A 21,625-nucleotide genomic window follows, 5' to 3' on the forward strand; every position below is an offset into this window, starting at 1 on the left:
CTATACTGAGGACCCCACCTGTTCCTGGCTACCTATATGCAGCACCTATAGCTCACTACCTATACTGAGGACCCCACCTGTACCTGGCTACCCAGATGCAGCACCTATAGCTCACTAGCTATACTTAGGTCCCCACCTGTACCTGGTTATAGGTAGCCAACACCTATAGCTCACTACCTATACTGAGGTCACCACCTGTACCTGGTTACCTATAACTGAGGTCACCACCTGTACCTGGTTACCTATATGCAGCACCTATAGCTCACTACCTATACTGAGGGTCCTACCTGTACCTGGCTACCTATATGCAGCACTTATAGCTCACCACCTCATATAGGTATACTGAGGACCCCACCTGTCTCTGGTTACCTATATCCAGCACCTATAGCTCACTACCTATACTGAGGGCACCACATGTACCTGGCTACCTACTGCAGCACCTATAATTCGCTACCTATACTGAGGGTCCTACCTGTACCTGGCTACCTATATGCAGCACCTATAGCTCACTACCTATACTGAGGACCCCACCTGTTTCTGGCTACCTATATCCAGCACCTATAGCTCACTACCTTTACTGAGGCCACCACCTGTACCTGGCTACCTATACTGCAGCACCAATAGCTCGCTACGTATACTGAGGTCACCACCTGTACCCTATCTGATATGTTAACTGGGGACTACCTGTATATTGCTAGTATTTGGCCTCACCCACATCACGTCTTTGCCACACACACTTTTTAGCCGCGGCGCACTTTATTCGATGGAGTTGCCTATGCAATAGTGAGTGCAGCTACCCAGAAATCATTGAAGGATACAAGACCTGTAGTAAAAAGTAAAATGGGGGAGCAGGAATGTATATGATGTAGTTCTCATGCCCATCGCTCCCCCTACCTTTACTAAGCAAATGCCCCCGCAGCCACTTCCTGTTCGGCCCAGTCAGGCATTAGTGTGCAGGTGCTGGCCCAGCTGTGTACATCCTTGATCATGTGCCTGCTGCCTGCGAGCGCTCTGCACATACACACTAATGCCCGACCCGGCCAGCCAGGAAGTGGCTGCAGTGGGCACAATAAAGGAAGGGGATGGAGGATAATGGGGGAGCGGTGGGCATGAGAAAAGAAAGGTTAGATAAACTGGGTTTATTTAGTCTGGAGAAAGACTTAGAGTGGATCTAATTAACATGTATAAATATGTCAGAGGGCAATATAAAGGCTTGGCGGATGAGCTTTTTGTCCCTAGGCCTTCACAAAGGACTGGAGGACATGATCAGGAGGAAAAACGTTTTAGAAATTTATTTAGGAAAGGGTTCTTTGCAGTGAGGTCTGGAACCCACTACAAAACGCAATCGCTAATCGCAATCGCTAGCGTTTTGTATGAGCATTTTGTTAGCGATTTCATCAGCGTTTTCTGGCATTTTGGTGAGCGTTTTGCAAAAAGTGCATAGCGGTTTGTGAGCGAAAGCGATTTGCAATTTGATTGGTTGATTCAATTTTTTTTTATCCAATTTTAGCCAATGTGTAGGATTTTTTGAGCTTTTAAAGGGGACTACACACCTGTATGAGTGGCAGCATCACATACTTCACACAATACATTAATTATTATAATAATAATAATAATAAAAGTAGTCACACAGAAACAATAGTGGTAGTTTACTTAACAACCTCAAAATCAACTTTGTATCTGTATGAAGCACACATAACCCACAGTATTTTTGGAGTGATGTATCGTGTGCACATATGTACTCACATAATAGTTTTAGAAAGGTAAAATTGTTCAATGTTCAACAACACAAATTTAACATAACGTAAACACATACAAATAAGAAGTATCGTATATACTCGAGTATAAGCCGAGTTTTTGGGACCCAAAAAGTGGTCCCAAAGTGGGGGTCTCGGCTTATACTCGAGAGAGTATAGGTGGCCAGGCATACCTCCCCCGCAGGCAGTTCGCCTCCACTTCCCCTGCAGGCAATGCGCACCCCTCCTCCTCTCTTCCCTACTCCCCTCCCCGCAGGCTGAAAGATTAGATAGGAGAGGGGATTAGCGGAACAGTGGGACTAAGCCGCAGGCCGTCTCTTCCCTCTTGTCGGGTCCCCTCTCCACGCCTGAAATAAGAGCAGCAGCAGCGGCCGCGGCAGCTGGGTGTCTCACCTTCCGGGCGGCTCCAGGCAAAGATCAAATGTCTCCGGGCTCCTCCATGTACATTGCGGCTAACAGGAAGTAGTGTGATTACTACTTCCTGTTAGCCACGATGTACACGGAGGAGCCCGGAGACATTTGATCTTTGCCTGGAGCCGCCCCGAAGGTGAGGCACCGAGCTGCCGCCGCTGCTGCTGCTTTTATTTCAGGCGTGAGAGGGGACCCAACAAGAGGGAAAAGTCGGCCCGCGGCTGAGTCTCGCTGATCCCCTCTACTTCTATATAATCTTTCAGCCTGCAAGGGGAGGAAGGGGGGCACACTGCCTATGGGGAAAGGGGCACACCTATGGCTGACTACCTATATTAGAGACATTAACACCTGGCCAACTATGTAAGATCACCTATAGGCTGGCTACCTATACTGCAGACATCTACACCTGGCCACCTATGTTAGATCACCTATGGATGGCTACCTATACTGCAGACATCTACACATTACCTATGGCTGGCTACCTATACTGCAGACATCTACACCTGGCTACTTATACTAAAGCACCTATAGCTGACTACCTATATTAGAGACATCTACACCTGGCCACCTATGTAAGATCACCTATGGCTGGCTACCTATACTGCAGACATCTACACCTGGCCACCTATGTTAGATCACCTATGGATGGCTACCTATACTGCAGACATCTACACCTGGCTACTTATACTAGAGCACCTATGGCTGGCTACCTATACTGCCTACATCTACTCCTGGCCACCTATACTAGAGCACCTATGGCTGGCTACCTATACTGCAGACATCTACACCTGGCCACCTATACTGGAGCACCTATGGCTGGCTACCTATACTGCAGACATCTACACCTGGCCACCTATACTAGAGCACCTATGGAAGCCAACCTATACTGCAGACATCTACACATGGCTACCTATACTAGAGCACCAATGGCTGGCTACCTATACTGCAGACATCTACACCTGGCTACCTATACTGGATATACCCCGGCTTATACTCGAGTCTATAATTTATCCATTTTTTTTTTAGGGTATAAGTTGGGGGGTCGGCTTATACTCGGGTCGGCTTACACTCGAGTATATACGGTATGTTTCTTCCAGTGTAGAATGAGCCATAAATTATTTTTCTCCTATGTTGCTGTCACTTACAGTAAGCAGCAGAAATCTGACACAACCGACAGGTTTTGCACTAGTCCATCTCCTTAGTGAATGGCAGTTGGTCTGCCCAACTGCCAAAAAGTGTGCAAACAGGTAGGGGAACAGTCTGCATGTTTATATAAATCTTTTTTCAGGGATTGGCTCTTTATAAATAATAAAAGCCTGGTGGAGAATCCCCCATGAAGAGATGGACTACTCCAAAACCTGTCGGGTCTGTCAGTTTTCTACTGCTTACTGTAAGTGACAGCAACATAGGAGCAAGTCATTTATGGCTCATTTTACTCTGCGAGAAACATATTTTTTATTTGTATGTATTTTAAATGTTACATTTTTTGCCATAGAGGTCCTTTAATACTACAAGTTATAATTTTTTGGGTCATAAGAACTGTAATGGGATCTCAGGCTGCGCCTAACAAACCTTACTTTAACTTGCATATTGGTGCCAAAATCAAACTAATAATTAGACATCATCTCGTCTGAGCAGGTCCACAAATGAACTTTTGATGGAAGCAGTATTCTCAGTTGCTTGTTGTGGCCTTGTTTGTGTAAGATCAGTGTACATAACAGGCTCTTGGGTTTGCTGATTAACATTATAAGGAGCTTGGTAAGGTGGGTAATAGCCCATGTGACTTGGAGGCCTATATGGGTAATTGTGGTATGCTGCATCCTGTTCACTTGGGTAGTAACCCTGTCTCTGATTGTATTGCAAGTGCCCATAGGGTGGTTGATTGGGATATGGCGGAATAGGCACTGGAGGTGATTGTGAAGGTGTGCTGGAAGAAGAGCTGTGTGATTAGTCCACTGTATTAGATGACTGGGAGGTGATATTTTTTTTGATGAGATCAAGAATACCCTGTCGAAGGTCTAAGATTTTCTCTTCAGGGACTATCTTCATATAGGGTATTAGACTGACTGCAAAATTATAATGATCACATCTAGCGTAATATAATGCACATACTGCTTCCTGCATGGAACTTAGTACGCCGGTCTCAAAACAGGTTTGTCCAGTAGTAAGTGCAGCTCTGTGCCTTCCTCTTCCTGTTACTTTTGCAGGTTTTTAGGCAGATGTAGTTGCCTGTGAAGGAGACACTTATGGGACACTACTACTTGAATGTGAAGGAGACAGTACTGTGACACTACTAGTGTTTGAGGTGTCATCACTTTGTGTGTCTGATACTGAGAATAAAGGTACAGAAGTATTGTCCATGCCATCTTTATCATCAGCTTCGTCAACTATGACCGGCACATCAGCAGAAATATTATCTTGTGTCCTTGTAACGTTCGCGGAATCGTTTTCGTTGTCAGCGCACGAGATGCGCACTGACACAACGAAAACCTTCCACAAGCATATAATTAAGTGAACCCAGGCTAGGTGCAATGCACCAGCAGAGGGCAATTCCCACCGGCAGATGGCGCTGTGGAGTACAGACGAGCACAGCCTCTGCACAGCCACAAATGCCAGATGAGAATTGTACAGAACTAAGACAATGCGGGCCTGAACAGCCCTTAAAGAGAAGGAGCACAGATACAGGATGAATGTGTGTGCACCAATCTAGTCGCGACCCTGCGACGGTGAACACACATCAACAGAAACAAAAGCAAGAACGCGATCGCGAGAAAGGCGATCGCCAGAAGTGACACAAGACAGATCAGAACAGAACACGAGAGGAGCAAAGGCACAGCAAACAACAATGAGAAAACAACGAAAACAACAAACGCTAACTAAACGCGAACACTGCACTCATTCGCAACAGCGAACGCGTTTACAGTGTGATCTCACGTTAAGCGCAACAGAGACAAGCACGCCTAACTAACCACCGACAGACAAACACGAAACAGAGAACGTGAGCGCTTGCTTAACGGTTACCTCACCGAGCCTACAGCAAGCGTTCGTATCAGACAAAACAGACAAACGGAAAACAGGAATAAGAAAGGAGAGATCCACTGCTCTTTCCGTCAGAGCGAGTGCGATCTGGGTTCAGGAACAAGAAAGGGAAGATCCACTGCTCTTTCCACCAGAGCGAGTGCGATCCAGGTGCACAAACAAGATTGCAGATCAGAAGGATCCACAGCCACCACCGCTAGGGGCTAGTGCGATCCAAGCAAGACAGGCAGATGAGATAGCTGGTAGCAACCGCTGCTCCAGCTATACTCCAAGAAAGCAGATCAGAAGGAGCCACAGCCGCTACCGCTAGAGGCTAGAGCGATCCAAGCAAGATGAACAGAAGGGGCTACCAGTAACAACCGCTGCTCTGGTTAGCACCCCCAGACAGACAGAACGATTTCCTGACACCCACCGTTGGCGACAGGACAATCGCAGCAGAGAGGCAAAACAGACAAAACAGATAACAATCTAACTGCACTAGGGAAACTTACATTCAATACAGAGAGCAGAAAACAAACCAAGCTCTCACCAATATGGGCTGCAACTGAATGACTCATCACCTCATATGCACCGCTTAAATAGCTCAAATACACACTCAGCAATTAGACAGATGCAAAACATATGCAAAACTAAACTAAATACTTACCATGCAAAACAGGATAGCACAATGGGTGCTGCTAGCCTGGCAGTTACAGAACTGTGGAAACAAAATATAGGTAGAAGGCTGTGCATCCCTGACCCAATACTGTACAATTGAATGGTTAATCGCTGTGGCGCACACCGCCCCCCCCCCCCCTGGACTAAAATGTACGCCCGCATCCAAGCAATGCAATACTGGTTTATGGAGAAATTTTAGCTTCCATCATAGTTTTGCATGCGCCACAGCGATTAACCATTCAATTGTACAGTATTGGGTCAGGGATGCGCAGCCTTCTACCTATATTTTGTTTGCACTAGGGAAACTGCCTAGTGCAGTCCCAAGAATTACTCTAAGATAACTTTGACAAAAAATAACAAGGCTGACACTCTAGGAGTGTTTCAACAAACCATGAAGGAATGACCAGCAAAGCACTCTGGGAAACATTGCTTTTTATACTGCCAGCCTACAAAGGAGGCAGCTAGGTGATTTGCATAACCAATGTATGCAAATCCCTCAGCAGCAGAACAGGTCTGGAACTTGCAAAGAAAAGACAGGTCTCTCTTCCAGAGACCTGCAGCCCACAGACTAGAGGAATGGTCAAACAGCTGTCTGCCTGTGCAGCCAGCTGAGTGGATCATTACAGTCATATGGAAGGACAAAGCTTGGTCAATATTTCAAGTGTAAACATGACATATGTGTACGCATATGCATGTGTTATGGATGAGAGCAAAGATCTTGTATGTTACAAATCCACATAAATAAAAAGTTTACTTACGGCTCCAGGTCCATTCTCTGTCTGAGGAAAGCAAGTTGCGCAGTGTAAACATATTTGGTCCTAGTAGATGCCCCAGACCCACTTTTGCTCTACTTTACTTCTTCCAAGAGCTCCCTTCCAAAGCTGTCCTTAATATTCTTCCATCAATTTGTTTACTTCTTTCACTGTAAAATATGCATAGTACACATTTGTAACATATTGATTATATTGCAGGTTATTAGGTAATGTACATACTTGAGGATTAATATGATTTTAATTCATATTCTGTGCAGCCAGGCTTCATTATACAGTATGTCACATAAGGTATCGACTGATGATGTTCCCAACACTCAACCAAAGGATTTAAGGTAAATGTATATAGCGAAACACTTTAAATAGTAGGTTAAACTAATAAACTCACTTTTCCTCTCCTGCAGCTTGGGTGACAGCACACTCCATGACAAGCCAGCCTCTTCATACAGCTCTTTGGTAATTTCTGTCCATAGTTTTTTGGCTTGCGGGTTAACTTTGTAGTCTTCAAACCTTTTAGGCACTTCATGAGGCTGCACTTTTACAATGACATCCTCAGAGGTAAACCACGTTTTGTGAGGCATTTCTCTGAAATCAGGGCCGGATTTGTACTTTCCAGTGCCCTAGGCCTACTGTCACCTACTGCTCCCCCCCCCCCCCCCCCCACCGCCACCACCAAAAAACACTCTGTCCAACAGACAAACCGAATTATACCAGAATTGAGCCAGAAGGGAACAGAAGTGAACTAGCACGCAACTCTGGGCTGTTGTTCATCTGCTGATTTTCTACACCCTGCATAGAAGTACCTTCAATACCATATTGAACATACACCAGCTAAACATACAGCCAGCTAAATTTAACCACTTCCCCCTATCTGGATATATCCGTCCAGATGGGCACTGCTGCTGCAGCCGTGTGGTGCGCGTGATCGGGCGCGCGCCCGCGCGTGCTCCCGCTGCCTCCCGCTGCCCCCCCGATCAGTGAATGGGAATATAATTCCCATTCACCGATCTAAGTCTCCGGCAGAAATGCCGACGCTTTCTCATCAGAGAGCGTGGTATTTCTGCCCCCAGGAAACATCACCTTCTTCTTATAGTTCCTAGATGCGAGATCGTTCGCATCTAGGAATTTTTTGAATGTGGCCATCTTGTGGTCAAATAGTAAACTGCACCCACATACCTAAATTGAAAAAAAAAATACATTATATTACATCTAAAATTAGCTATTTACCTCCCAAACTAAAATTACCCAAATACATTTTTGTATTTAAAAAAAAATTAAAAAAATTACAATAAAAAAAAAAAAAAACCACATAAATAGTTACCTAAGGGTCTGAACTTTTTAAATATACATGTCAAGAGAGTATCTTATTAATTTTTTTAAAATTATAAGCTTATAAATAGTGATGGACGCAAATTGAAAAAATGCACCTTTATTTCTAAATAAAATATCGGCGCCATAAATTGTGATAGGGACGTAATGTAAACGGTGTAATAAGCGGGACAAATGGGCACATAAAATGCATGGGTTTTAATTACTGTAGCATGTATTAATTTTAAACTATAATGGCCAAAAAAATGTACTACCCAAAGAAAGCCTAATTAGTGGCGGTAAAAACAAGCTATAACGATTAAGTTATTGGCGAATGAATGGGAGGTGAACATTGCTCGGATGCTTAAGATTTTCGACGCTGTAGGCTGAAGTGGTTTTAAGCACTGCACACCCACTTACCAAACTACTGATGGTTTCACCGTGCCTCACCAACCACACCACTACTGATCTTCACTGGCTGCTCCACTGCTGAACTCCCCACCAACTGATCCATCGCCGACTTCCAGACAAGTTACGTCATTATCAACCAGACACCCCATCTACCAATCACACACAGCTGGATTTTTTGCCATCATTGATGTTCTGCCAACTTCTCTGCTGATCTCCTGTGGACTGCTCCTTACCAGATTGATTATTAATGCAACTTTGCTGAACCCCCTTCAGCCACATCATTGGTGAAATTTATCTCATCATGGTCTAACTGCTGTCCCCCTGTGTATGCTTCCACTCTCCACACCCCATCCTACCTTATCCCTTCAGTACAAAATGTACCCCTTCCCTCCTATTCACTCCCTGACCCCTCCACCATTTCCCAGCTATCTCCCTCCCCATCTCGCTTTCCCCCATCACCCCATGCTGTACCTCCACCTCCTTCTACACCTTGTCCCCCTTCTGTTTCCCCGCACCCTCTCCCCTTCTGTCCTTAGACTCCCTTTTAGCCCTCAACCCCCATGCACCTCCCTTCCCTCCCCCCCACACTCTACCCACACACACCCTTGGCATAACCTTATTCCTATCCATCCTACCCCTAGGCATTCGCTCCCTGTTTTCCTGTTTCCAGGTCCACCCGCAATAAGCTGCTCTCTGGAACTCGCTCCCTCCAGCCACCAGACTCGCCCCCACCGTTAATACCTTCACACAAGCTCTCAAGACTCACCCTTTCATGCTCGCATACCCCCTACACCAGCACCATAATATGTTCTGTTAGACACCCTCTCAACAGATGCACCTATTGTCTCCACCCCCACCCTTTAGATTGTAAGCCTCTGGCAGGGCCCTCTCCCTTAAGGTAGCCATACACTGGTCGATTTGCCATTAGATCGACCAGCTGACAGATCCCTATCTGATCGAATCTGATCAGAGAGGGATCGTATGGCTGCCTTTACTGCAAACAGATTGTGAATCGGTTTCAGCCTGAAACCGATCACAATCTGTTGAGCTGCTCCTGCCACCTGTCCAACCCCCCCACCCCCCCCCCCCCCACCCCGTATACATTACCTAAAGCTGGCTCCGGGTCCTCTTCTCCGCACTGCACCCCGCACCGCATCCCAGCGTACACTGTGTCACTCCGTGACCAGGAAGTTCAAATAGAGCGCCCTCTATTTGAACTTCCTGGTCACTGCAGTGACACAGGAAGTTAATGTACGCTGGGATGGAAGCAGGAACAGAGCGGTGCAGCGCGGAGAAGATGACCGGGAGCCAGCGTCAGGTAATGTATACCTGATCGGATCGGCCGGCGCTAGCGACGCGCTTCCTACCCGCGGGCGATCGACGGTATTTTTCCGCACGGCGCGATCGACAGACCGATCCGATTTTGGGAGGAAATTGGATTGGCGGTTGCGTTTAGCGCGAACGATTGGCAGCAGATTCGATCCCAGTGATCGAATCTGCTGTCGAAACGCCCGCAAATCGAGCCAGTGTATGGCCAGCTTTAGTGTTTCCAGCTTGGTTATGCAATCTTACTGACAATCACCCCTTTTGTGGACTAGAACAATCTCTATTTTGACCTATGACATTGTATTGTTATCAAATCATTTGCATGATCTTGTTTTGTTGTGAGTTGCCTATATGTCCTACCTTGTATGTTAACCCTTTTATCTATTGTGCAGCGCTGCGTAATATGTTGGCGCTTTATAAATACAATAAATAATAATAATAACACTCTGACTAGCGATCATTGGTTGGAATGGGCTCCTTTCAGTTGTGCTGCTCTGTCCCCCATTCAGCCAAGAATCAGAGGATGCTCTGTCTGCTTAATAATTCCTGCAATTTGCGCTCCTGCCCAAATGTGCACAGCAGCCAATAGTGTTCTGGGCATGCATACTTGAGAAATGACGCTGATGTATGTACTTGTCAAGAATGCATAACACTATACTGGCGTTGGTTGATGTGCACATCTGGGCAGGAGCAGAAAACTTGCGCAAGTCATTAGTGGCCAGGGCATTTGGATGTTTGGTTGTAATTAGAGTGGACCTGAACTCAGAACTTCCTCTCTGCTTCAAAAGATACACAACAACATAATAACCTTTAAAAAAAAAATTCTTTGTTACAGCTGATGCAAATCCTGCAATAAATCGGCAGTGTCTACTTCCTGCTTTCATGGAAGCAGACATATTGTTAACATGAGCTTAGATGTTGTGCAGTCAGGGGACACAGGGGAGAGATCAAATTACAACTTCAGATTAGACACAGATGAGGGGAATTACACAGGCTCTCTAAAAACATACAAGGTGGATTTTTCTATGTTTTCCTTCTGTCCTGTGCAAGGGTTCAGCTCCACTTTAAAGCATCTGAATGACATTTATTTATATTTGCTGAAAAATCTATGTATCTCTTTTGAATGTTGAAATGTTGAATGTACATATGGCGGTGTGCTCTAACATATTGACAGTATACAGGAACAAAGTCTGAAGAAGGCTTATTCGCAGAAAGATTACTCTTTTTTCTTTCAAGCCAATAAATGGTATCATCCTGATTCAAAACTTTCTGCTTTCGCTGATGGCTAAGATGGTACAATGCTCTGCTGCTACAGGAAAGGAGAAGGATGCCAAACCATACACACTAGCATAGAAGTAGTAACAGCTCAGGTGACAGTGACCGTTTAGCAATGAAAGAAAAAGCAAACAGCATTTTTATTCCAGCAGTTCTCAGAGATGGTAGGAACTGAAGGACAGAAAATAAGCCAGGAAAGAGTTAACTGAGACCACTGCTGGCTAGGAAGAAAAAAAAACCTAAAGCCATAAATTCAGGTAGACTAGAGATAAGAAAGTGTAATTTACAGCTGCTGGGGTTAGTGTCACAGCTGTAAAGGAGAAAGTGAAGAAACTAGCAGAGCTTACTGATGTCTGTGAATGCCTGCATTAAAACTCAGCAGAACTTAGTTCTATCTGCTTTGTAATGTAAATCCCTGGTATTTCTCACATCAACTTGTATGTCCATGATACAGAGGAATGGATCATCAGGTGAGGTGACAGTAGATGCTGATTGTCATAACACACCAGGAATTGTGAGAGAGAGACTTGCTGGAATTGGGGAACTCTGGAATTCAGCTATCAGTGCAGAGCAGGGCGCTGGCTGGCTGCTCTGTGGGACAAGAAGAAGTGATTAACTTTGACATATGACCTCTTCTCTCTCCAAGTCATGCTGCCCTTATCTTATCTGATAGGCCATGGCCTTTGTGGCCTTCCCAGAAATCCGGCCCTGTCCGAAATTCTTCCTCTGCACACAGCCTGCAGCTCTGTAGCACTTCCGACCATCCAGCAGACGTCACCAGGAAGTAGGAGTTTTTAAGGCCTTCTGGGAAGCACAAGGCCTTCTGGGGAGCACAAGGCCTTCTGGGTAGTGTTTCACACAAACAAAATGCTAGCTAAATCGCTCTGTGTAGGTTTTGATCAGCGATTAGGCCAGCGTTTATATACTGCAGAAACGGTAATGCTAACCGCTAACGCTAAACGCGAAAGATGCAGCATGTTTTGCGTTTTGGTAATCGCAATCGCTCCAGTGGAATTTGGCCCATCCATTAACATTAGCTGAGCGCTAGAGGTTTGAATCGCTCCCTAAACGCTCACAAAATCGCTCTAGTGGGCTCCAGGCCTAAGAGTGATTAAGATGTTGAATGTATTGCAACAGGAAGTAGTTATGACAAATTCTATATCTGCATTTAAAGGGGGCTTAGATGCTTTCCTTGTGTTGAAAGACATCCATGGCTATAATTACTAGGTAATGCCCAGTGATGTTGATCCAGGGATTTTATCTGATTGCCACCTGGAGTCGGGAAGGAATTTTTCCCTTTAGGGGCTAATTGGAGCATGCCTTGTAAGGGTTTTTTCACCTTCCTCTGGGTCAACAGGGATATGTGAGGGAGCAGGCTGGTGTTGTACTTTATTTTCTGGTTGAACTCGATGGATGTATGTCTTTTTTCAACCCAAATACCTATGTAACTGTAACTATGAGGACTACATCATATACATGTCCAGCAGACATGCTACCTCCTCCCTCCTTCAGGATCCATCCTGTGTCCTAATTCCTGTGTTGTCTCTGTCACTGTGACCAACCAAGAGGTTACATACATGCCACAGGTCACAGAAACACCGCAGGGATGAAGACAGAAGAGCACTAATGGAAAAAAGGGGAAGTGCGCCTGCTTGATAGGTGAGAATGCTATGTTGTGTGCATTCTGAAACAAAATGGTAGTGGGTTTACCAAACTAGGTGGCAAGGTAAATGTCACTGGGGTGAGGGGGCCATGTCTAAGTTCCACATCGGGGCCCACTGATCTGTAGCTACGCCACTGATGCTCCGGACTGTAAGACACACCTAGGTTTAGAGGGCAAAAACCAGGGTAAATAAATATACTAAACCTGGGTGCGTCCATGGTCCAAGGGTGTCTATTAGACCTTCCCCTCCCCAAGATGTATCTAAGTTGCACTGCCAAGCAACACTAACCCCTGCTGCCCCCACAAACTATACTACACTATACTTCACTAACTGCTGTTGCACCCACAGCTACACTGCACTACACAAACCCCTGCTTTCCCCCCTCCCCCTTTCCCCAGCTACACTAACTAACTACTACAATTACATTGCAGTAGATCTCACCAGCCTGGGTGGGAGCTTCTTCTTTAGAAAGTAACTGGGTCTGGTCTGGGTGTCAAAGCAGTAAATGGTCCTAATGAGGTCCGTAGTGGGGTGGCAGCAGCAGCAGCGCAATCCACAGTGGTTCCAACTAGGAGAATAGGTGCAGTCGCTGTAATGATCCCCAATGCTGGTCCTTTGATCTTCTTTTATCATGCCCAGTCACCGGCATCTGCCCCACAGCAGTGCGATCCACAGAGGTTCCAAGCGGCATAGGAGCAGCCGCTGTAATGATCCCCAATGCTTTGATCTTCTTTTATCATGCCCAGCATCAGCGTGATCCCGGCTGACAAGTACATCTTCAGCCGCTATAATGGCAGAGTCCTCAGAGGCTTCCATGAAAAGTGCATCAAAAGATCGAATCTGAAGGAAAAATGGTACTGTTAATGGGCACCTTTATACAGATCCGAGAATGCGGTACCAAATCAAAAATCAAGGGCAAGTCAAGACAAAACACAATATCAAAAACCAGGAGAGCAACCCAGTACAGCATTAGTACCCAAAAGACAGGTAATAAACAGGCAATTGGTCAGACCAGGGATATCAGAAAACAGGCAATGGGACCAGAGTTCAGGCAGCTTGCAGCAAGCAGAGGCCTAGTACTACTGGAACTTTCGCAATGTCTGTAGCAGGGTGGAGTCTTTCAAGTGTACCTGAGATGGACACACTAAAAGATTTGATACTTACTGAGGGTTTCCTCCAGCTCCATAAGCACCAATGCATCCCTCGCCATCCTCCCAGGTGCCTCTGTTCTCCTGGTATCGGTCCCAGTAATCTGGCTCAGTAACGCCAGTCGGCTCTTCTGCGCATGCACGGCCCCTGGCACAGTTGAGCCAGTTACTAGGACTGATACTAGGAGAACGAAGGCACCCGGGAGGACGAGAGTGCCCACCACTCATTTACCCACCCCCCCTTTATCCTCCATACCCCTCCTTTACTTTTGCCCCCCACAGCTACTGTACTTCCTGGTTGGCCAGATAGAATAACGTGGTGAAAAAGTGCAAAGACAAAAATGTTATATCATCATATATTTTTATAACATTTCCTATTTAACTGAAAAGTGTGTCGCTATATGACTTGATCCTTCGTGCCACTATTTCTATTGGCAGCCTTGACACAAAGCATTCATTACATTCAGTTTATTTGGCAATATTTATAGTCAGGTTAGTCTAGACAAGTGTCAAACATGGATCCATGGTAAATTATAAATGATCAGATCAGACCTTGAAGAGAGTCTAAATTAAATGGCATGTAGTGTTTCTTCCCGGGATTTTTGCTCTAGGCGACTAGTAGGCTTCAAGAAATGATATGTTGTTTTCCAATCACTGAAAAAAAACACTTGCCAACAATGCACACAGAATTCTGCAGCTGCTTGAATAATAATACCTAGTTCTATCATCAGAGTTTAGAGAATCTCTCTCTCTCTCCAATTTCCTATTATAGTCTGAAAACTGGTTCCTTAAAATGCAATGTCCTTGAGCTCTTCATAAAAGTTCATTCACATCTCTAGACAGACACCTACTGTTCGTGGATTTTCACATTTGCAATGCTTTATGCAATGGTTAAATCATCAGCCTTCTTGTTTAATCTTGTATCAGTCATTCTTGCCCTGCTATTGAGCTATTAGTCAGTGGTTACACTGAATGTCTTTGTGAAATCAATGGGTATATATTGACAACTTTCATAAAATACTTCTACATTGTCTCTGTGACTGGTTGACCTGTTACAAACAGTGTTTCGTTATTCTGTATAATGCAAAGCAAAATGTGAATGTTTAATGGAAGTTAACTCGTCCTTATTGTGAGGTTTATTTCAGTCACAGAATAAAGAGAAATTACGATAGATTTATTTATAAAAAAAATAGTCTCTACTTCCCTGAACTTTTTCTTTTCTTTATAAAGTACTAAGATTGTATACACTTAAAAAAAAATTGGTACACAAAAGAATGTTTAAGTTATTTTAATAGGTGCAAGCTATTACTTTGAAGAGTGAAGATTAGCAGTTAAACTATGGCTTTGCAAAAGCAATGTCATATATATTAAAATTCATATTTTTTAAAGTGCTATCATAAGACAAACTTCTCTTCCCAGAGGTACTATCTAAGTGGCGGGAACATCAAAACGTATTGTTATGGGTATTTGCTTTACATGGTGGCCTTAATAATAGTTCTTCACACCACCAAAAAATGTTGATGGGCAATTGGTTTCTATGTGTTTTCAATATTTTCAGAATTTTAGATGCTGTCAATATTATGGAGACAATTGTATTCTTAAAGCGGAATATAACCCTGCATTTCAACTTTGCTCTAAAACATTATTTACAGTATATTATATGCAACCAGCATTTTTTTTTTACTAGACCAGCTTTGGAAGGGTTACACAGGGCTTTAAAGTTCCTTTAGATTTCTGCAGACGCATCCGAAGCTGAAAAGAGATACATTTTGTTTACAGAAATGTATCTAAGTGTTGAATGACTCATCTCTCTGACTGAGAAGGAGCTTGGAGGACTGCCAAAGAGTGTGTAACTGTTTATCAATAGATACATAGAATGTAACAATCTGAACTTCTGCATATCTCTCCACGGAACTTGAAACGTCTGTGTTTAACCCTTCCAATGCTGGTCTAGTAAAAAAAAATGCTTTTTGCATATAATATGCTGTAAATAATATTTTAGAGCAAAGTTGAAATGCAGGGTTATATTCCGCTTTAACCACGTGCTCTCACTCAAAGGGCTGCATCACACAATGGAAAATAAGGGAGACAGGGGCTCTTGGTCATGCTTTACAGCATTAGCACCAGCGCTTAAGCTCACCGATTGCACCATATATTGTAAGCCCTACTCTAACTATGCAAAAATGCTAGTTCTCTCTACAGCCTTCTAATGAGAACAATGCCAAAAGCCCAAGAGTCAACTAAATGGGAATAAAAAATGAAATTAAAAACACCTCAACTAGCTACTGACTGAACTCTCTAGATATATGCAATCTAATCAATTAGATGCGATGATTGTACTAGAAGTGGGTGTGGTCACAGGGGATTATAAATAAATAATGCAGGGGTGTGAGTAGCACAAACTAACTTTTATGCAATTGTTTGCAATGTATGCACGCAGCAATGGAGATCCCCAAACTCCACATGAAAAATACATAAATGCAAAGGGCTGCAGCACACAGGAAATAAGGGCAACAGGGGCCTCTTGGTCATGAATTGTAGCATTGGTACAAGCGCTTAAGCTCACCAACTGCGCCAAAGTGTCCCCAATATGGTGAGTCCTCCTCTAACCATAGAAAAATGCTAGTTCTTTCTATAGCTTTCTGATGGGAACCAGGCCAAGATAGTCAATTAAATAGGAGTGGAAATTAAATTAAAAACACTTCTATAGAAGTTGTAAATTTTCTTTCACTAATTACAGTTTCTAAAGGTGGCCATACAGGATACAATAAAAACGTTAGATTTTCCCGTTTATTCGATCTAAATGATCGAACTGAATGAAAGTCGAAAATATTTTTTTTTTTCGATAAAGAAATTTGAATGATTATCCCGTTTTTTTCGAGAAAAATCTGATCGGACATGCTTGAAAAATCTTTATATTCGATCTAACGGAATAATCAAACTAAATTATCTAATCGAAAAAATTAAAAATTGTACCATGTATGGGCACCTTAACACTTTTCTTCCATGTTTAGACCCCATTAGTACATGGCCAGGGTATAATGGCGGCGTCTTATCTATTTTATGCTGCACAGACAAGCTCCAGTTTTGTTTGTTTGTTCCTGTTTTTTTAAGTTTCCATAATGCACATACATATTAGGAAAAAGTATACAAACAATTCCCATAATTGTTATTCAAACTCTTGTTAGGGCCAATTGGAAAGAGTCTAAATAACTTGTCAATTTGTTTTTGGTATGTGCGAGGAAACCACAGCACATTGAGAAGTTCTTAGAAACAAACTGAAGGCATAGTGTCCTTGGTAGGAAATGAAGTGCGGATGTTGCAACTGCGATAGTGTAAATCACTTAGGCCCCTTACCACTCCATATCAAGTAGCTTTGGCCTGTTGGAAATTCCAGAAAACCCATTGTCCATCATCCCAGGACTTCTGTTTTAAGGGAGAACATTTTGCAGCCCCTCTTGACAAATAATCATAAAAAGATTGGTATCATCATAGCAGAGGCCCTACATGCTCACATATTTATTTATGGAACTGGTGTTCTTTTCCAGGCATTTATGCATTTTGTTTGCTCTAAAAAGTATATACAGTGCAGCAAAAAAAAATTACATGTAAAACGGGAAATTAAATTAAAATAAAAAATAAATCCTGATAAAAATACAGCCTCTGAATGTTCAATAAAAATACAAGATGTCTGCTAATAACATAGACAGCACCGTAATACTGCCAGCTGTTACAGTCATTGCCTCATTTTGAAAATTCTTGCGCACTGCTTTCTGACTGTGTGCAGCAGAACTCAGACCCGAGCTTGGTGCTCATCACTCACTATACTATGTCATGTGGGGTGGGATATGTATGGTTATCCCAAAATCCTCTTTTTATTGCTGTTTTTACAGCAACTCCAGAGTCCAAGTGGCGTAGAGAAATGTTAAAGGCATGATTCTCACTGTTTTTTTTTTCCCTTACATTTCAGCTGTGGCAGCCACACACTGGGGCTGTTCTAAGGTCAGTCATAACTTAATTCACTTTCACTGCAGGCCAAGCTGCTGTCAGCATCCCAGCACTTTTCTTCCTGGATTAAAAGGAACCTGCCAGGACAGAAACATGACAGGCGTAACTGCTGACTTATTTTAAAATGTGAAAGTTGAAAGATTTGCAGCACCTGAGAATACTGTACAGCTGTACTTGCCTATGCAGCTACAAGTTGCTGTAATATGGCCCAGGCATAGGCTCAAATTAAACACGATTGGGATCAGCACCAGTGTGTGTTACGACTAGATGATTCCTGTTTATTTGCTCTCTTGGCTGATAAACATTATTTCTGGTCTTGTCTTTCAGCAAGCTGTAACAGATCTCTATAACAAAACGGATGTTGTATAGTTATGCTTGTATTTGGCATCAGTGGATTCAGCATTAACAGCAGTGCTCAGGCATCATAGTACTGGAAATACAATAACTGATAGTATTCTATTTTGGGTTTCATTTATGCAGCTTTCTAATACTAATGAATTTCCTTAGTGGTAATTTAATGTTAACCTCTCCCTAATGCACGGGGCTGGATTTTCCATAAATGCACTGAGGCTCTAGCCTAGAGGCCTCTGATAGTGTAGAAGTGGCTGTCATGAAGCAAGGTGAAACATTTGTATCAGGCGCAGAGATTACAGGGACGCCATGTTTGTACTGTGTTTGCACTAACAGCATGGAGTCAGAGTAGGAGGAGAAGTGAGGTGAAGATGTTACCATTGGGGAAAAGCAGCTTGCTGTGCTGTGTGAGGATTCTGACAGCATCAGTGTTTCAATTGACTTGCACAGCAGAAGGGAGGAGGTGGCACTGCTGTCCTGACTGAGGAGGAATGCAGTGGCTGAGGGTGAGCAGCAGTGGCGGCTCCAGCTTCAGATTCTTGGGGGGGCTCAAAAGGGGCACAATGTGTGGCAGGTGGGGCTCACGGGCACATGAAAAAAAATATATAATATTCCCTGAAATTGTCAATTACATGCTATAAAGTGCATGCTACAGATATTACACACCTTTCCGTTAATTTTTTTTTTTTACTCCAAAAAAACAAAAAAAACTTGCTGCATTCAGCAAAGACCATGTCAAAAAACTATATGAACACGTAACAGAAAGTGAACAAATCTACCATAGAATATATAGTACAGCATCACATTTATAAGCATGATAAACCTACATTTGTGACACCAAAGAAGATCACAGTAAAAACTACCAAACCAAACCCTGAAAATAACACTTGCTTCAGTTAAATAGCCCACATTTTCATAAGTACATAATGCACAAATACCTTTTTGAAGGCTCTACATTTCTGCTCATATGACCAGTGTATTCCTCAAAAACAGCCTCAGTCTAAAGATATACAGTGCTGCCCATATGTATTCATACCCCTGGCAAATTTTGTCTTAAAGGAGAACTGTAGTGAGAGGTATATGGAGGCTGCCATATTTCCTTTTAAGCAATACCAGTTTCCTGGCAGCCCTATTGATCTATTTGGCTGAAGAAGTGTCTGAATCACACCAGAAACAAGCATGCAGCTAATCTTATATCTGTCAAAATTGTCAGAAAAACCTGATCTGCTGCATGCTTGTTCAGGGTCTATGGCTGAAAGTATGGGAGGCAGAGGATCAGCAGGATAGCCAGGTAACTGGTATTGCTTAAATGGAAAGAAATATGGCAGCCTACATATCCCTCTCAATCCAGTTCTCCTTTAAGACTACTTACACACCAAGACTTGCGTTTTAGTGGACGTTATGGTCGCATAACGTGCCCCTTATGCAACGCATGCTGGTGCGGGAGAGGACGGTAGAGTGAGCCGCGTTAGGCGGCTCTATCCGCATAAGGTCTCCCAGGGTGGTGCTGATTGGCCTGCGGGACCACGTGATGCGGAGCGAGACACTCCGCATCACGTGGTCCCGCCGGCCAATCAGCGGCCGCCAGTGCAGTGCATATTAAGTAGCCATGTGCGCGGCTACTGTAGCGGCATCTCCCCGCCTCCTCTCCGCCCCCCACTGAGCATGTGCAAACAGTCTAACGCGGCTAAAGCCGCTAGAACACACAGCATGCTGCACTTTCACTACAACGTGCAGCGTTACATGTAACGCAATGTGGGTAGTGTGAACAGCCCACTTGTGTTACATTGCTGTGCGTTGGGGGAGCGTTACAGGCTGCACTAACGTGCGCCTGTAACGTCCCTGTGTGGAAGCAGCCTTAAAGGAACCTAGACAGAGTATTATAGATATTTCCTTTTAAACAATATTAGTTGCCTGGCTATGCTACTGATCTATTTGGCTGCAGTAGTGGCCGAATCACAGACCTGAAACAAGCATGCAGCTAATCCAGTCTGACTTCAGTCAGGGCAACTAATCCGCATGCTTGTTGAGGGGCTGTGGCTCAAAGTATTAGAGACACAGGATCAGCAGGAGTCAGGCAACTGGTATTATTTTAAAAGGTAAAATCCATATCCTTTTCAGTTTAGGTCCCCTTTAAAGTTACTTTTATTCATCCAGCAAGTAATTTTTTGACAGGAAATGACATATGTGTCTCCCAAAAGATTAGAGGATGTACAAGAGGCATTATTACAAGTGCCTAGTCCAAAATTATTCATATGCTTCACAAACTGTCACAGTCTGTGTGAAAATCCAAAGTTGTATACCATTCCAAAATAGTCCAAGCTGTTTGAGATCATCCTAATTACCCTGATTAATTGGGAACAGGCCTGGCTGGTGGTGGTATAGGCTGGGGGCCCCAGGGCATCTCAGGCCTGGCTGATGCAGTGGTAGGCTGGGGGCCCGAGGGCAGCTAAGGCCTGGCTGGTGGTGGTAGGCTGGGGGCCCCAGGGCAGCTCAGGCCTGGCTGGTGGTGGTAGGCTGGGGGCCCCAGGGCAGCTCAAGCCTGGCTGGTGGTGGTAGGCTGGGGGCCCCAGGGCAGCTCAGGCCTGACTGGTGGTGGTAGGCTGGGGGCCCCAGGGCAGCTCAGGCCTGGCTGGTGGTGGTAGGCTGGGGGCCCCAGGGCAGCTAAGGCCTGGCTGGTGGTAGTAGGTAGGCTGGGGACCCCAGGGCAGATCAGGCCTGGATGGTGGTGGTGAGCTGGGGGCCCCAGGGCAGCTAAGGCCTGGCTCGTGGTGGTAGGCTGGGGGCCCCAGGGCAGCTAAGGCCTGGCTGGTGCGGTGGTAGGCTGGGGGCCCCAGGGCAGCTCAGGCCTGGCTGGTGGTGATAGGTAGGCTGGGGGCCCCAGGGCAGATCAGGCCTGGATGGTGGTGGTGAGCTGGGGGCCCCAGGGCAGCTCAGGCCTGGCTGGTGGTGGTAGGCTGGGGGCCCCAGGGCAGTTAAGGCCTGGCTGGTGGTGGTGGAAGGTAGGCTGGGGTCCCCAGGACAGCTAAGGCCTGGCTGGTGGTGGGCTGGGGGCCCCAGGGCAGCTAAGGCCTGGCTGGTGGTGGTAGGTAGGCTGGGGGCCCCAGGGCAGATCAGGCCTGGCTGGTGGTGGTAGGCTGGGGGCCCCAGGGAAGCTAAGGCCTGGCTGGTGCGGTGGTAGGCTGGGGGCCCCAGGGCAGCTAAGGCCTGGCTGGTGGTGGTAGGCTAGGGGCCCCAGGGCAGCCAATGCCTGGCTGGTGGTGGTAGGCTGGGGGCCCCAGGGCAGCTAAGGCCTGGCTGGTGATGGGCCCCCCAGGCCTGGTGTGGGTGGTGGTGGTGCCACCTGGCCGATGGCCGTGCTGGTGCTAGGCTCAGGAGGGCAGCTCAGGCCTGGGTGGCTGCCTGCAGTGCCTGGTCATACTTATGCAAAAAAAAAAAATTGTCAGTTGGCTGGCCTGGCTGCCGGAGTAGTGAACAGTCAGCAGGACAGGACACCCACC

At 45.1% G+C, this 21,625-nt stretch overlaps 1 long non-coding RNA gene across 1 annotated transcript in view; it reads right to left on the reverse strand.

Moving 5' to 3' along the window:
• Positions 1-3,366, reverse strand: part of LOC137546720 (uncharacterized) — a 33,046-nt gene extending 29,680 nt beyond the window's left edge. The window contains exon 1 of the long non-coding RNA XR_011026329.1: positions 3,314-3,366. This is a non-coding gene — a long non-coding RNA (uncharacterized lncRNA). The remainder of the gene's footprint in view (positions 1-3,313) is intronic.
• Positions 3,367-21,625: the final 18,259 nt, after the last annotated feature.

The sequence above is a fragment of the Hyperolius riggenbachi genome, chromosome 1, assembly GCF_040937935.1.
Source record: "Hyperolius riggenbachi isolate aHypRig1 chromosome 1, aHypRig1.pri, whole genome shotgun sequence".
NCBI classification, from domain to species: domain Eukaryota; kingdom Metazoa; phylum Chordata; class Amphibia; order Anura; family Hyperoliidae; genus Hyperolius; species Hyperolius riggenbachi.